Source organism: Megascapheus bottae, chromosome 18, assembly GCF_031878675.1.
Source record: "Megascapheus bottae isolate mThoBot1 chromosome 18, mThoBot2.hap1, whole genome shotgun sequence".
NCBI classification, from domain to species: Eukaryota; Metazoa; Chordata; class Mammalia; order Rodentia; family Geomyidae; genus Megascapheus; species Megascapheus bottae.
Window position 1 is genome coordinate 27,377,704 of NC_143526.1, and position 16,128 is coordinate 27,393,831.

Consider the following 16,128-nt stretch of genomic DNA (forward strand, 5'->3'; position numbering starts at 1 on the left):
CAAAGCAAAGACACACAGGCTCCTGAAGAAACAGAAACCAGCATGGAGTAGCTAGACAATAAGGAAAGCTACAGTGAAGGGCCTCTTGAGTTAATCTCTTCCATGAAAACAGTCTGAGAGCAAGAAAAGAACGAACTTCATGGTCATGACAAAGTCTTAGCCACTCCTGAACGGCATCTGCAAAACAAGCCGTGGCAAACTCACTTTTCTCAGCCTGTGACTGTACTTGTTAAGTTCAAGGCCAGGAAGGGAATTGAACTTTTGATCTTCTCATCACGAAAGAACTGGCCATGGGGCCATTCGTGCTTAAAGAGCTGTGACCTGTTATGTTCACACATATGAGTTGATCACGGGTAGCTGAAGCACAGAAACTTAGACATGGCCTCACCAGGCCATCTGAACCATGTGCAGGGAATCCCAGGGGTTTATGTCTAAGAATATACAGTGTCTGGTTATTGATGAGATTGATCAGAGAGGAATTAATATGAGTTCTTAAACTTCTGCCAACACTTAGACCACACTTTTTTTGTGTGCTGGAAAAAAAAAAATAGAAGACTTGCCAAGGGTTTCTCTGAAAAAGGAGCCATTGTCTATGTGTATTGGTAAAGTTAATGCCACCATGGGTGGTCCTGAACAGAGCCAAGTCGTGTGGCTCTCTGACAGAGGGATTCCTACTGCTCTTTACATTTCTTAGAGTGGCTCAAAGGAGCTAGATACCCTAGCTATTCAAGAGGCTGAGATCTGAGGATCATGGTTTGAAGCTAGTCCGAACAGAAAAGCCCCTGAGACTCATATCTCCAGTTAACCACTAAAAAAAAAAAAAATCCAGAAATGGAGGTGTGGCTCCAACTTTGAACAAAAGGAATCAAATTCATTTCATGGATATATCACCCTTGTATAAGAGAACAGCCAGAGGTCTAAAAGAAAGAATGCTGTGCTCATTTTCTGCCTAGAATACCCGAGTTTCCTTCATTACTTGCAGCAACCTAGGGTTCCATGAAATGATTTTGAGTTTTCCTGGTAAGAAACTTCTGACATGCAGTTTCAGCTTGAACAATGGATGTGTGCAGCCCAGGAAGCACACAAGTCATACATGCAAGCATAGGATTCCTTTTCTTCTTCCTCCTCCTTCTCCTTTCCTCCTCTTCCTCTTCCTCCTCCTCCTCCTCCTCTTCTTCTTCTTCTCCTTCTCCTTCTCACACATTATTTTTTATTGTAATGTATACAGGGGGTTACAGTTACATTCGCCAGAGAGTAGGTGCGTTACTTCTCACACATTGATACCCTTCTCATGTTTTTCCCATGTCCCTCTCCCTACCCCCTCCAAATCATCTTGTTTCCCCCCCTTTCCTATTTCAAACAATCAAACGTATATACAATATATGAGGTAACACAGTCAGATATAGTAACAATATGAGACTAACCAAAAGGCAACAAAAGAGAAGAGAAATAACATAGTACATTAAGAACAACAATCACACAAGATAAAGCTCTTCTTTCCATATCCTGGAGATCCTTTCATTTTGTCTCATCCTATATGACCTTATCCTACAAGCATAGGATTCCTTTTCTCCAAAACAGATCCTGCAGAGAACTTGAACACAAGGCCAGTCATCAGTACACCTAAGTCCAAGTCATGATATAAGCATTTGTGTTAGCCGACTTGTGAGGGAAAAAAATGACATCTTCCAGATCCATGAAGCAAAACCGTATTTGTAAGTCAGATACCAGTGACTCCTGCCTGTAATTCCAACCATTCAAGAGGTTGACAGCTAGGGATTACAGTTCAAAGCCAGTCAAGGTAGGAAAGCCCATGAGATTCTTATATCCAATTAGCTATCAAAAGCCAGAAACAGAGCAGTAGCTCAAATGGTAGAGTTCCAGCCTTGAGTGAAAAAACAAAAGGACAATGCCAAGGTCCGAGTCCAGGCACAATATCAATACACAAAACATTTTTTTAGTGACAGTTGAAAAAAAACCACATCAATTAGATGGGTTTTGTGGTTGTAGGAGCTCTTGACTCTGTTTTTGTGTGGTCTATAACTATAAAATACAGTGATTCAAAACCAAAGTTGCTTGCAGCATTTTGCTATTATGCTTATTAATATTTATAGAATGGCATCAAGTATAATTACCCAGTTTCATAGAGGAAATGACTGGGTGAATAGCATTCCAAGGCCAAGAGAAGAAACTCTGAGCTTGACCACCAACACCTGGAGAGGCTCTTCGGCCTCAAATCTTCACTGCTGGGTCTCTGGCTTGGCTTCTTGGATTCCTAACTAATCTCCTGATATTGGACAGCGATCTCTCTTCAGTATCATTTGTTTAGTTGTTGCTTCAGAAGTTGTGTTTCAAAAAATAAACAGCAACAAAGGGAAGAATGTTTTCATCACTGTTCCTGATAAAAGTAGCAGGGCTATATATTGGAATGTAACATTGCAGGTTTTTATTATATCTATGTGTATATTTGGGTGGGGGAGGGCCAGGGGATGGGGAGCTGCGTACTAGAGCTTGAACTCAGTGCTTCATGCTGTCTTTGCCAAGGAACTATTCTACCACTTGACCCTCAGCTCCACCTCCAGCTTGTGGGGGCTGCTTAACTGGAGAGAAAAATCTCAAAGACTTTTTCTAACAGTGCTGGTTTTGAACTGTGATCCCCAGATTTCACCTTCCTGAGTAGCGAGGATTACAGGTGTGAGCCTAGCATCTATGGCTCATTTTATATTCCTAATTGGCCTTTGCTGCCCCACCCCCTCCTTCTCCCTCTCCTCTCAAAGAGATCAGAAAACAAAGTCAAGAGCTCTTTCTCCAGGCTCTCTTCCATGTGCAAGTGGGTATGTGACCAAGATTGCTTGCGTGAGGGTGACTGTTGGTTCTGTGAAAGTTTTTGCTCTCCTGATAAAGAGAAACGCAACACTCCTGTTGAAGTGGGACAACTCTGGAAGGCACAGGCAACACTACATGCTGAGGTGACCGGGGAACTGTCTTTCCTTGATGGTGGGGGCAGATGGCAGCCACTGTGGAGGTCAGTGTGGTGACTTCCTACAAACAAACATACTCTTCCTTTTAAAAAAAATACATTTTTATTTTTATTTTATTAATTTGCAGACCCCTGGGCCTGGTAGTAACCTTGAGCTGAAGAGCTCAGGGACAGTGCCTAGGCCCAGAGTTCAAGCCCCATGAACGTCCCCCGCCCCCAAAAGAGAAAAGATCAGAGAGAGGATATGATTTTCTTTCTCTCCTTCCCTCTCTCCCTCCCTCCCTCTCTGTGTCCCTTGGTCTCTGTCTCTCTCTTTTCTTGCTGGTCCTTGGGCTTGAACTCTGGGCCTGGGTGCTGTCCTTGAGCTTTTTTGCTTGATTAGCACTTTGCCATGTTGAGCCACAGCACCACTTCCAGTTTTCTGGTGGTTAACTGGAGATGTGGGTGTCATGGGCTTTCCTGCCTGGGTTGACTTCAAATGGCAATCCTCAGTTCTCAGCCTCCTGGGCAGCTAGGATCACAGGCATCAGCCACCTGTGCCTGGAGGTTTTTTACACCTCCTCCTCCTCCTCCTCCTCCATTGTCTTCCTCCTCCTCCTCCTCCTCCTCCTCCTCCATTGTCTTCCTCCTCCTCCTCCTCCTCCTCCTCCTCCATTCTCTTCCTCCTCCTCCTCCTCCTCCTCCTCCTCCTCCTCCTCCATTCTCCTCCTCCTCCTCCTCCTCCTCCTCCTCCTCCTCCTCCTCCTGTTCTTCTTTGCCAGACCTGGGGCTTGTACCTGGGCACCGTCTCTGAATCTGTGCTTAAGGCTAGCACTCTGCCACTTGAGCCACAGTGCCACTTCTGGCTTTTGTTAGAGTGGTTTATTGTAGATAAGAGTTTCTTGAGGGGCCGGGACTTTGACCTAGTGGTTGAGTGCTTGCCTAGCATGCAAGAAGATCTGGGTTCGGTTCCTTGGTACCACATATATAGAAAAAGCCGGAAGTGGTGCTGTGGCTCAAGCGGTAGAGCTCTAGCCTTGAGAAAGTCCAAGGACAGTGTTCAGGTCCTGAGTTCAAGCCCCAAGTCCGGGAAAAAAAAGAGTCTCAGGAGGACTTCAAACTGTGATCCTCAGATCTCAGCCTCCTGAATAGCTAGGATTACAGGTATGAGCCTCTGGTACCCACATGGAGTTATACCACATTGCTCAGCATGGTCTCAAATTCTTGGACTCAAGTGGTCTTCAGCTTCTGAAGAAGCTGGAACTAAAGCCCACCATGTGGAGCTCAGAAGACTTTTCTGGCAGTGAAAGAGCTGTGATGGTTTTCAATATCCACTTGCCCATATTTAACAGTACATTCAACACCAAGCCTGATGCCTCATGTAGACTTCAAACTTTGAGTTTTAATGATGCATTGAGATAGATGGTTAATTCTAACAAATGTGTAGCTCGAGAGGAGATATGAACAGGGGCTATTTATACAACATGTATGGGAGGTCCAGGAACATAAGGGCAATCATTGATCAAATCAGCTCTGAATCTAAATTGGCTTCCAAAAAATACAATTAAGACACATACATACCAAGACCAACAGCAATAGCTCTTGCCCTACCCCTTCTCCCCTTCCCGGCCACTCCTCACCTTCTTTCTTCTTGTCCGGAATGAAGGTTCAAAGCCCAGAGCTGTAGCAGACTGTTATTGACATGGGAACAAACGCTGTCCTACCAGGGAGAGGGCAGATTTAAAAGCATGAGTTCCAAAAGCAATGGCAACGACTCCATAATTCGGACTTATGTGAGGAAAAAAAAAGAAACCCCTGCCTCTTCAAAAGCACCTGGGGCGTGTCGTTACTTGCTGCTGTGCATCTTTCTAACTGATGGAACAGTCAAATTTCTAAAGAACAGACCTCAGGCCATATGCCCAAGCCCAGAGCCTGGGCTCCTGGAACCTCTGCTAGTGCCTGCCCTCCCCCCACAACTCCTCCCTAGTTCCTGCAAGGCTCCATCTTAGTTCATGCTCACACGAGAACAATCTCAACTCCTAGCAGGTCCAGACCCCTTCTATATGCTTCTGAGGGCCTGGAAGGTATCTAGCTCAGTGGCAGAACAGGTACTTAGTGTGCCCGAGATCCTATGTTACGTCCTCCACAACACTAGCTCCCCTAGAAAACCATCAAAAGCAAAAAAGACGGGACACTTCTGAGACCCTCTAGGCTGTTTGAGGATTTAGGCTGAACCACACACATCAGTCAGAGGCTGGCAAAACATGGTGACAGAGAATGATGGCCTCAATTCCAGGTCAGCCGCCTCCTCCAAGGGGAAGCAGTAAAACCCACGGAGAACCACAAGATGATGCCTTCATTGTGCAAAAACCCACAAATTATATATCAGCAGCACAAGGCCCCATGAGAGCAGGAAGACGGCTCCCTCAAGGAGCCCTTCTGTCAACAGACACACACTCAAGTCCCCGAGTCCTCTCCAAGTAAACATCCCAGATCCTCACAGAGGGTAGGGCTCAGTGCCCCCTCCTTTCTGATCATTCTCTCCTTCTCATGTGTTTCTAGGCCAGAAAAGGCTGGCCCACATGCTAAACTCAACTGTATGAGCTCTGTTCATGGATGGAACCACAGAGGCATCAAAATGCCCGCAGCAGCTCAGTGCCTCCGAGGCCAGCTGCCCAAACCTGAAGTGGTGACAAGAGCAATGTAATTCTGAGGCTACTCAAAGGCACTCTGACACCTGTGCCCTGAGCTCAGTGGACCGTGCTTCTAGATCACCCTTGGGAAAGTCACTATTATGAAAAACTTCAGCTAAAGCCCACTCTTGTGTCAGACCTTCTGCCATCTCATCCCACAGTAAGTCTCCATCACGAACAGCAGGCAAAGGGCAAACTGCGACTTCCTGCTGCCACCCCTCCCATCTTCGTTACCTCAGTGCTCAGACCCAATCCTTGGAGTTTTTCTTCATTCCTTTCTCTCCCACCCAAACAGGGAACTCACTAGCTCCACCTCCAATATTCGTCCCGGATCCAAGTATCTCTCCCTTTTTCCTACTAGCCCACCCAAGCTCTTGTCATCTTCCCGCTTGCTCTCTTTCAAGAGGCTCCTGATGGACTCTACCCAGGTGCCAGGCCAGGTGCTTGATCTCAGAGTCTGAGTGCTATTGTCTCTGAGGTTTTTGCTCAAGGCCAGTTAAGCCACACCTCCACTTCTGGCTTGTGGGTAGTTAAGTGGAGATAATCTAGAGTCTCACGGGCTTTCCTACCTGGGCTGTCTTCAAAGTGCACTCTCTGCTCAGTCAGAGGGGTACAGCATGGTACCTGTTTTACTGTCTCCTCCTACTAGAATGTAAACTGTTGGGTGATAAGCTGTTTGTTTTGCTGAATGCCGTGTCCTCCCTAGCCTAATGTATTGGAATGAGTTATGTGAATACATGAATGAGAGAATGGATAAATGTGTCCATATCTTGCTCCAAGTTTCTGGTGGCAGTGCTTTCCAAGTTTCTATGGAGGAATGAGAAGAAAGATAGCCCTCAGTTCCAGAGTTCTTGCATCTCACATCTCTGGCCGGACTAGAGGTAGGTAGGATGTCCCAAGCTCAGGTCATACTCCTCCAAAATCAAGGGTGAGCCCTACCCCTCTCCCAGAGAAGAGTACAAAATGCATGAACTGGATGAACTCCTAAAAGTATCTCTAGAATATCTCTAGTTCCAATTTCAAACCCAGTGAGGGCGTCAGGAGCGATGCAGAGGCCTTCCCTTAGACTTGCTGCTCTTCCCTGAAAATGGCTACAGAGGGCAGCAGAGGAATTGACGCAGACGCCACTGATATTACCCTGACACATGAGGCCCTTCCAAGCTCTTAGGGAACTCTGCTGTTCTAAGAGTGCAACTGCCAAGCAATCTACTACTAAGAGGTAAGGAAATGTGTGGAGGAAGCCAGGTCAGCCTTGGGTTGATGAGAGAAAAGCACTGGACACCACCCATGGCTCAGGACCATCTTCCAGTCAGCCTCCTTATGGGAACCACACAGGCACTCTCAGATGTCACTCTCAGTTCTGGACTCTCAGATTCTGGGAATCAATGACGCCAATGCTATAGGAGTCAAATCCAAAGGCTAGACAAGTTCATTAAACTTAATGGGAGGTAATGGGACCTAATGTGGTTCTTGGCACAGGTGTTCAATAAATGAGAGTTGCAGTGTGAAATTTAGTCATCAGAGCTTCCTGACTGGATGGTTCACCCATTCAACAATATTTTCTGGGTCTCTATGATGTACAAAGCAATAAAGAGAATAAAATGACTACAAAAAGTTATATTACCTTTTGTAAGCTAGCAATACAATAATTGTGCTGGCAGGGAGAAAAAGAGCAGCAATGTTTGTGATTATTTTGAGCACGTGCTCTGCACTGGTCTAACTGGATCTTTCAAGTGCACTATCTCAGTCAGTCATCACGACAGCCCTGGGTGTTACCATCCTTGTTTCATAGATGAGGGAAAATCTAGGCGCAGACATTTATCTAAGGTCACATCAGGGCTGAAATCCCCTCTCTGTCCGAGTCGGTGGCCATAACCTTCAGGAAACTCTGAGATTCCTTTATACTGGTGAATTAATAAAAGGATAAATAAGGACCTCACCCTCTGGTGAGTGAAAGGATGATCTTCTGAAAACAAAAGAATAAAACCTCTATTAGCAGATGTGTTTGCTCCAGCTAGTGGAGAAGGCCAGCCCAGGAGTCTAAGGCTGGGAGTTCTCAGCAGGACCAGGTTGCCAGGCAACAATGAATTCTGCAGTGCTGCCTACAGAGAAAGAAGATGGTTTTGGAGGGAAAATTCCTAGTCCTTGGCTTATTCATCAGGTGGAACCATTCTTACCTTATCCCCAAACAACCTGGCATTTTCAGTTATCAAAAATTAAAGTATAGAGGAAGAAATGTACACCTCCTCCTTTAAATCCTTTATCATATTCACAACTTCTTTGAAGCCCCAACCACTTTCTTTCCTCCATCTAAAAGAATTGCTGACATAGATACTAATCTAATCTTACTGAATACTGCACCATGCCCCCACAGACCAAACAAACGCCAACAGATATTCTTCATTGAAGGAAGCCTAGAAATCGATAAGGAGACAGGCAATTGACTCGCCTAAACACAGACTCAGCAGTATAAGCAAGTCAAAAACCCACCTGACTCTCATCCCAGTGATCTTTCAAAGATCTTAACTGTGTAAATCGTTGAACAATTTTAAGAGGCAAGACTGGTGCCAGTGGCTCACATCTGTAGTCCTAGTTAATGAGAAGGCTGAGATCTGAGGATCATAGTTTGAAGCTAGCCTGATCAGAAAAATCAGAGAAACTCTTATCTCCAATTAAGCAGGGGGAAAGTCAGGGTTGGAAATGTGGCTCAAGCTGGAGTGGCAGCATTGAGTGAAAAAAAAAAAAAAAGCTAAGTGACAGCATGAGGCCCTGAGTTCAAGCCCCAGTACAAACCTATATACAAAAAGCTTTAAGAGATGAAAGGAGAAATGTAGGAATATATTTCTGTTACCCAGAAAGAGGCCAGAAAGTCCTTCCCTGTATGGCAGGACAAAAGCAATTTTTGCACAAGATAAATAGGTAACAGTGATAGCTGATACAGCACTTACTGCGTGCCCCATACCGTCCCAGGGACCGTACAACGTTTAACTCATGATCTTACAGCTGTGTTAGGGGTGTCCTGTTATTATCTCCAGTTTCTGAAGGGACTAACCTTAAGTGCGGGGAGGTTAAGTAACTTGCCCAAGGTCATCTAATAGCAACTAGTCTTTATTGAGCACTTCCCAAGAGCCAGAAGTAAGGTTCAGAAACGATGCCCATTACCTGGGTTAAGACTCAAAGTAACCTTAAGATAATGACTATCATTATCATCACTTTCACCAGAAGCCAACGGGGCTCCAAAGGGCACCTCGCCCAAGCCGCTGGCGTCCCGGGGCTCAGGATCTTAGTCTCCCGTGGTGTCCCGACGGGAGCCGGGGACCTGGGGCTGGGCTGCCCTCTGGGAGGGAGGGAGTCTTCCACTCCCCCCATGCCTGTGCGCCAGCCCCGCACCTCGCCTCCGGAGGCCCAGGGCCCGCGGGCCGCTGCTGCCCCCTGCTGCCCGCTGCTGCCCCCTGCTGCCCGCGGCACCCGGACCGGGATTCCGGGCCCTGGCCGGCCCTCCTCCGGGAGGAGTGACGCCGGGGCCCGCCCCGCCCCGCAGGCCCGCCGCGGCTCGCGCCGGCCTCGGAGCCGGTCACGCCGCACGCCCGTCTCTCCGTCCTCATTCCCCTCCCCACGACCCGAGGCCCCCCCACTCCCGCCTGCGCCTTTTCCATCCCCGCGACCGCGAGCTGTTTCACGGGGCACCGGGTTGCCATGGTGAAGGATGCGCGGGGCGCGCACTGAGGGTCGGCAGAGCGGGACGAACGGCTCCCGGTTGCCATGGTGACGCGGGCTTTGCAGCCGGGCCGGAAGGGGCGGAGTCTAAGCACCTGCGCGCGCGTGCGCGCGGCCGCCCGGGATCAAGAAAATCGATCCAGGTCCGCGGTTGCCAAGGTGATGCGGACTCCTCCCCCGCCCCCCCGTGACGCCGGAAGGGGCGGGGTCATGGGTTGCCTGGGCCTAGGCCCCACCGAGGCGCCTTGGGGGTGCGGGTGGGGGGGTCTTCTACGAGCGCATCGCTTTGCTCTAAAAATGAGAAAATGAGAGCTCGACTCATCCTCGGCTCTTCGCATGGCAAAGGTGGAAAGAGCCAGAGCTGGTTTTTCGCCGCCCTGGGTAGCCGGCAGTTGCCATGGTGATGGGTGCCTGGCGGAGGATGGCCTGCGCTGGGCTGATCCCATCGTCTCCTCGGGGGTCCGCCCGGCTCACTCTCTCCCCCGTGGGGGTTGTGGGAGGAAGTTTTCCACCCAAGTCACCCCAAGGCGGTACAGTCGGGGTTTGGGGCTACTCCCTGGGCCCCGGCCACTTCACCCTCCTGACCCTCCCTGCAGTACAGCATGCCATGGCGGGAGCACAGCCCTGTTGCTGGAAAGAAGGTCTCATCTCCAAGGTCACCTAGTTCTCAGTATCATGGCTGCGCCATAATATAGTTAACCCCTCCCTTACACAAGCAGCACTGTGTCGCAACAGTCACATCTATGTATAGCTGGGCATTCTTTTTTTTTCTGTAAAATGAATTTCCTCAACTGTAATTGCTGTGTCAAAAGACAAATGCAATTTTAATGTCCATGGATAGGACCAAATGGCTCTCCAAAGACACTAGCAAATGTGCATCCCCACCCAAACTGAAATCCAATCAGTTTAATTAGGGCTCTATCAACAGTGATGAGCTACTTGCAAAGAATTTTCCCAAGTCAATGTCATGTAAGCCAATTTAATTGTTGGGATCAGTTTTTATACAACATCATCAAAACTATCCAATAACATGTATTTCATAATAAAGTTTTTTTAACCTCTTAATTTATATGTCAAGCTTTACTTTTGTTTCTATCACTGTGAGGTTTCTTACTTTTCCCTCATTTTATTGAAAAATAAAGACAAAAAAAAATCCTGTCATTTAGAAACTAGCCTGTCATCGCTTGACCATGTAATTCTCTTCCATGTTTTTTCCAACCTCAGACAAGGTTTCACACACTGAGGCCAAGAAGCAGAGCAAGTCTACTTTGTAATTTGCAAGCATAGACAAAATCATGGTCCCTCTGCCATCCATAAACACCCAATATCCCTCTCCCTTCCCACTTCTTTACTAATTACAATTTTATCTTTGTTCTCCTGATTTTCCCATCGATTAGATTTGCTGAGATTCCCAGCCATGGAACTGTGCCTGCTTACTTACAACCTCCAATCTAGACCAAGCCTAGCCTCCACAGACCCTTGCTAACTCACCCAGCCAAAGCTCAAAGCCAGTAACAGTTCCTTTGCAATTGCTATAAATTGTGAAAGCCATAGTTTACCTTTGCATGTACTTGCCCTTGACGACACAGATAATAAACTCAACTTACTCAACTATAGGTGCTCTCCTGATGGTCTCTGGCAAAAGAGTATTGTCACAAGCAAGTTCCATTTTCTTTGGTAAAATTCTGTAGGTCTGGCTGGGAGCTAATGGCTCATGTCTGTCATCTTAGCTTCTCAGGAGAATGAGATCTGAAAATCAAGGTTCAAAACTAGTCATCTCAGAGAAATCTTAGAACCTCTTATCTCTAACCATGAAAAACACTGGAGGTGGAGGTGTGGTTCAAGTAGTAGAGCACCAGCCTTGAGCAGAAAAAGGTCAGCAAAAGTATGAAGACTTGATTCGAGCCCCAATACTGACAAACAAAATTTGTCAGTAGCAGTCCTCTATAAATGTTTAATAACACATTTTTCATGGGTAGTTGGTTTGTATAGACTGATTTCCCCCAGCTTTTTACAATTCCCAATATCTTCAACATAGTCTTCTGAATTTTTTAAATAACAAATTTAGTAGATACAATCCGGACCATTATCAATTTGATTTTAAATTATTTGTTGTTGTTGTTTTCAACGAATGATAGTCATTGTAAATCAGGCAGAAGGTGGATGATTTTTTAATGTACTTCCTTACTCAAAAACCTTCAGTAGGGCAATGAGGTAGGATGTACAGAATGAAGTAAAAGATGTTCTGGTTTAATTGGCAGACTTACTATACACCACCACGAGATAACTCACAGTTTAATCAGAGAGATAGAAAGCTGACTGGCTTCCATTTACCAGATGGATGCAAATGGGAAAAGGCTTTTCAAATAAGTGGAACAGCCAAATGCCAGGTGTTTGCTCATCTCGTAAACATTGAATGAGAACCAACTTTGTGCCAGGGACTGGTGTATAAGTGGGACATTCAGGAATAAACACATTCCAAGTGGCCCTGGCCTTCTAGAAGCTAGGTTCTCTGTGTGAGAGCTTTATTAAGTAATCACACCAGTGACAATAAATGTTTGCTGACTATTGCAAAGTAACCCCAGGTTGATGGGTGACTTACGACAATCACCAGCTGACCAGGCAAGTGGTTGGGGTGGGGGTGGGGGGAGGATGTCTTTGTAAGATTTAAAAAATCTCAGAAGTGGCTGGTGCTGGTGGCTCCTATCTATAAGCCTAGTTACTAAGAAGGCTGAGATCTAAGGCTTGCAATTCAAAGGCAGCATGGGCCAGAAAGTCCATGAGACCCTTATCTCCAATTAGCCAAGAAAAAGCCAGTAGTGTAACCCAGAATATGATAAGGACACCTGCTCAGCTATGTTCATCTCTGCACTATTCACAATAGCCAGGTAATGAAAACAATCCAGATGTTCCACTGCACATGAATGGATACAAAAAATGTGAGATACACACACACACACACACACACACACACACACACACAATGGAATTCTACATAGCCAATAGACAAGACAAAATAATGGCTTTCGCAGGGAAGTGGATGAATCTAGTGCGAATCATGTTGAGTGAGACAAGTCAAGACCAAAGGACCAAAAGGCACATGGTATCCTTAATATATGGGTATTAGATCCAAACAGTATAAGAGCCAGGACTCAATATTTGCATTCCCAATGCTATGGACACAACTACATAGACATAAAAATTAATGACTCTATAGACATAATGTTTTATTAAATAGATTAAAATGTATTTATGACAAGCCCTCAGCCTAATTTTAATTATGCCAGTGATTGTATATAGAGATTCCCTTCTTGAATACTTATTTGTTAAACATGTCATTTGAAATATGATGTAAAAATCAATGTTAATAAATTCTTTAATAAAAAAAAGGGAATAAAAAAAACCAGTAGTGGAGGTGTGGCTCAAGTGGTAGAGCACCAGCCATGAGTGAAAAAGCTCAGGGATAGTGCCCAGGTTCTGAGTTTAAGCCCTGTGCCAGCACACACACACACACACACACACACACACACACACACACACACACACACCACCAACAACAACAACAATCTGAGATGTGAAAGATGAGATGGTGCATACCAAAGAAGTTGTTTCTGACAGGAAAACCTTCTGAGAGGAGGAAGGCAGACCAGTATGACTGGAATAAAATAGGCAGAAGGAAAGCGATGGAGGTAGACAGATAATCTGATCTTGAAAGGCTCTATCCCCTTGTGTTGTCTGCACTTTAATTTAAAGGCAGCACACTAGAGAAGATGATCCAGACAGAGTGGTTTGATTAGATTAAATACACTTTGGAATGTCTGTTTGGAGAATGGACTTGGTAGGACAATGCCATCAAACCACTTACAAAGAAACCACTGCAGTGGACCACAAGAATAACGATCAAAATTGGGCTAGTGGCATTCAGAGGAGGGAAGCATTTAGTAGCTTGCTGAGCATAGAGATGAGATTAGTGTGGGAAGGAGGGGTTCTTATAAGGAACCATCGGGTGAAAACAGGAGAAATCACCTATCATGGACTCAATCCTGTCCACTCCCTTTTCATCTATATGGGCATTGTCTGGCAAACTTCAACTCATCCTTCAATCTCAGGTTTAAAAAAAATCATTCTCAAGAAGTTCTCTTTGCCAGGTGCTAGTTATTCATTCCTGTAATCCAAGCTACTCAAAAGGCTGAGATGTGAGGATCTCAGTTTCAAGACAGCACAGACAGAAAAATTCCGAAGACTTTCATCTCCAATCAACCAGGAAAATGCTAGAAATAGAAGTGTGCCCAAAGTGATAGAAAGCCAGCCTTCAGAAAAAGCCAAGCAAGGGCATAGAGCGATGTCTCAAGGTGATAGAGCACTAGCCTTGAGCAGAATAGCTCAGAGACAGCTCCCAGGCCTTAGTTTAAACCCATAACCAACAAAAACAATAAAAAGGATCCAGATAGTATAGAAGTTCAAGAATATAGATAACGCTATCTTTGTCTGGTGCTGGTAGTTCACACCTGTAATCCTGGCTATTCAGGAGGCTGAGATCTGAGAATTGTGGTTCAAAGTCAACTGGGGCAGGAATCTCCTCCCCCCCCCCCTCTCCCCAAGCCTATAATGTCAGCATCTCTTAGAAGTTTGTAAGTTGAAATTCCTGGGTAGGATTCATTCTTGCATTGCCTTTGACAGCCAAAGCACTGCCTCTGTAACAGGGAACACCAACCCAGAGCCAGAGAGCCTCTTATCTCCAAATAATCACCAGAAAACCAGAAGTGGAACTCTCCAAGTGACAGATTACTAGCCTAAAGCAAAAGAGCTCAGGGCAGAGCCTAGGCCCTGAGTTCAAGCCCCACAGCTAACAATAGAAAGAAAGAGAAAGAAAGACACACAAAAGCTTCAGGCCCAAGGGCAGGCACAGTGGCTCACGCCTATAATCCTAGCTACTTCGGAGGCTAAGATCTGAGGATTAAGGTTCAAAACCAGCCCAGGCACAAAAGGACCTGAGACTCTTATCTCCAATTAACCTCTAGAAAATGGAAAGTGAGGTTTGGCTCAAGGGTAGGGTGGTAGCCTTGATCGAAAGAGCTCATGGACAACGCCCAGGCCAAGTTCAAGCTCCATGACCCCCCCCCCCACACACAAAAAGCTTCAGTACTTGCACAAAAGAGGAGGAAGATGAGAAGGGGGGGGAGGAGGAGGGAGTGGAGGGGGTAGGAGGATGGGGAGGAGGCAGTTCTTCTTAACCACATTTTTCAGATAGTCATTGTCCCAGGCCCTCACAGAACCCCAGAGTTTACTTTGTAACAGTGATCACACCTTGACTTTATTTGGAGATAGGGCCTTAAAGGTGTATTAAAATTAAATGACCTTCTACTGACCTAATCCGAGATGGAGAGGAAGGTTAGCCATCAGGGTTATACATACACAGAGAAAAGACTACTGTGGCTATGTGAAGAAGCTCTAAGAGGCTGGCTGTCTGCAAACCAAGGACAGAAGCCTCCAGAGAAATGAACACTGATGGCACCTGTTCTTCTTGGGACTTCCAGCCTCCAGAACCGTGGGAAAGTAGTTTTTTAAATTATTTTATTGTTTAAATCACTCAGTAAGTGGCATTTCATGATGATAGCCCTCTCAGATTATGATAAACCCAATGTACCAAAAAAAAAAAAAAAAGATAGTTGGGGGCTTGGAGCTTGGCCTAGTGGTAGAGTGCTTTGCCTAGCATGTATGAAGGCCAGGGTTCGATTCCTTGGTACCACATACATAGAAAAAAAGCCAAATATCGTGTTGTGGCTCAAGTGGTAGAGCTCTAGCCTTGAGAAAGCCCAAGAAAAGTGCTCAGGCCCTAAGTTCAAGCTCCAGGACTGGCAAAAAAAAATAATTGGGAAGTCAATTGGGGGTAAATCCATTTTACAGAGAGACCCATATAAGTTTAAGTTTTATGATTTCCTGAAGAGTTTCGCTTAGCATCTTCTCTTTGGCTTGTGAGGAATTTCATTACTTTAAGGCCAATATTGAGCTTCAGAAGCACTGCCACACCGTCACCTCCACAGTAGTACACGGAGGACACGGTGATGGTGGAAAAGAAGATATTTGTGTGTCAGTGTGATTGAGACACATAGAAGCAAGTCTGCTTATAAAAACTGAATTTAATAGCTAGCCTCCCCTAATAAATCAAAATATTGTTTTTCTGGCTCCCAACTACTACTGCTTTGGGGCAGAGTTTCTGGAAAGGAGCTTAAGCTGAATAGCAAGCACTTAACTGAGTGGAGAAATAAAGATCGGAGATCGCCAAAATGATCTTGTACACTTTGGAAAATTGTTTCATTTATCAAAATGAGATTCACTGTGGTTTTTTTTCTGAGTAAGGAAATGATCAAATGGTACTGAATTAAAAAAATTAAGTTGAGCCATCTTTATGGAAGCCCTCTGGGCTAGAGATGACAAGGGAAGCACAATAATCCTGAGTGACAATGGCCATAACATTTATGGTACCAGGTGCCAGGCAGAGGCAGATCAAAATGTGGGTTATCTGCACAGTGGCTCAAAGCAACTAATCCATCAGTAGCACTGAAATGTCAAAGGAAGAACAGGTGGGAAATGCCTGCCAGTTACCTGAGACGTTCAGGCAGGATTCCCTCAGACATGCCAAACTGCTAAGGAGCTCCATTCCCACATAGACAGCACATTCTAGGGACTTCACAGAGAGGATGGGGGTGAAGGAAGGGCTGGGGGGGGGCTTCAGACCTTGTTGAGATTGGACTTTTT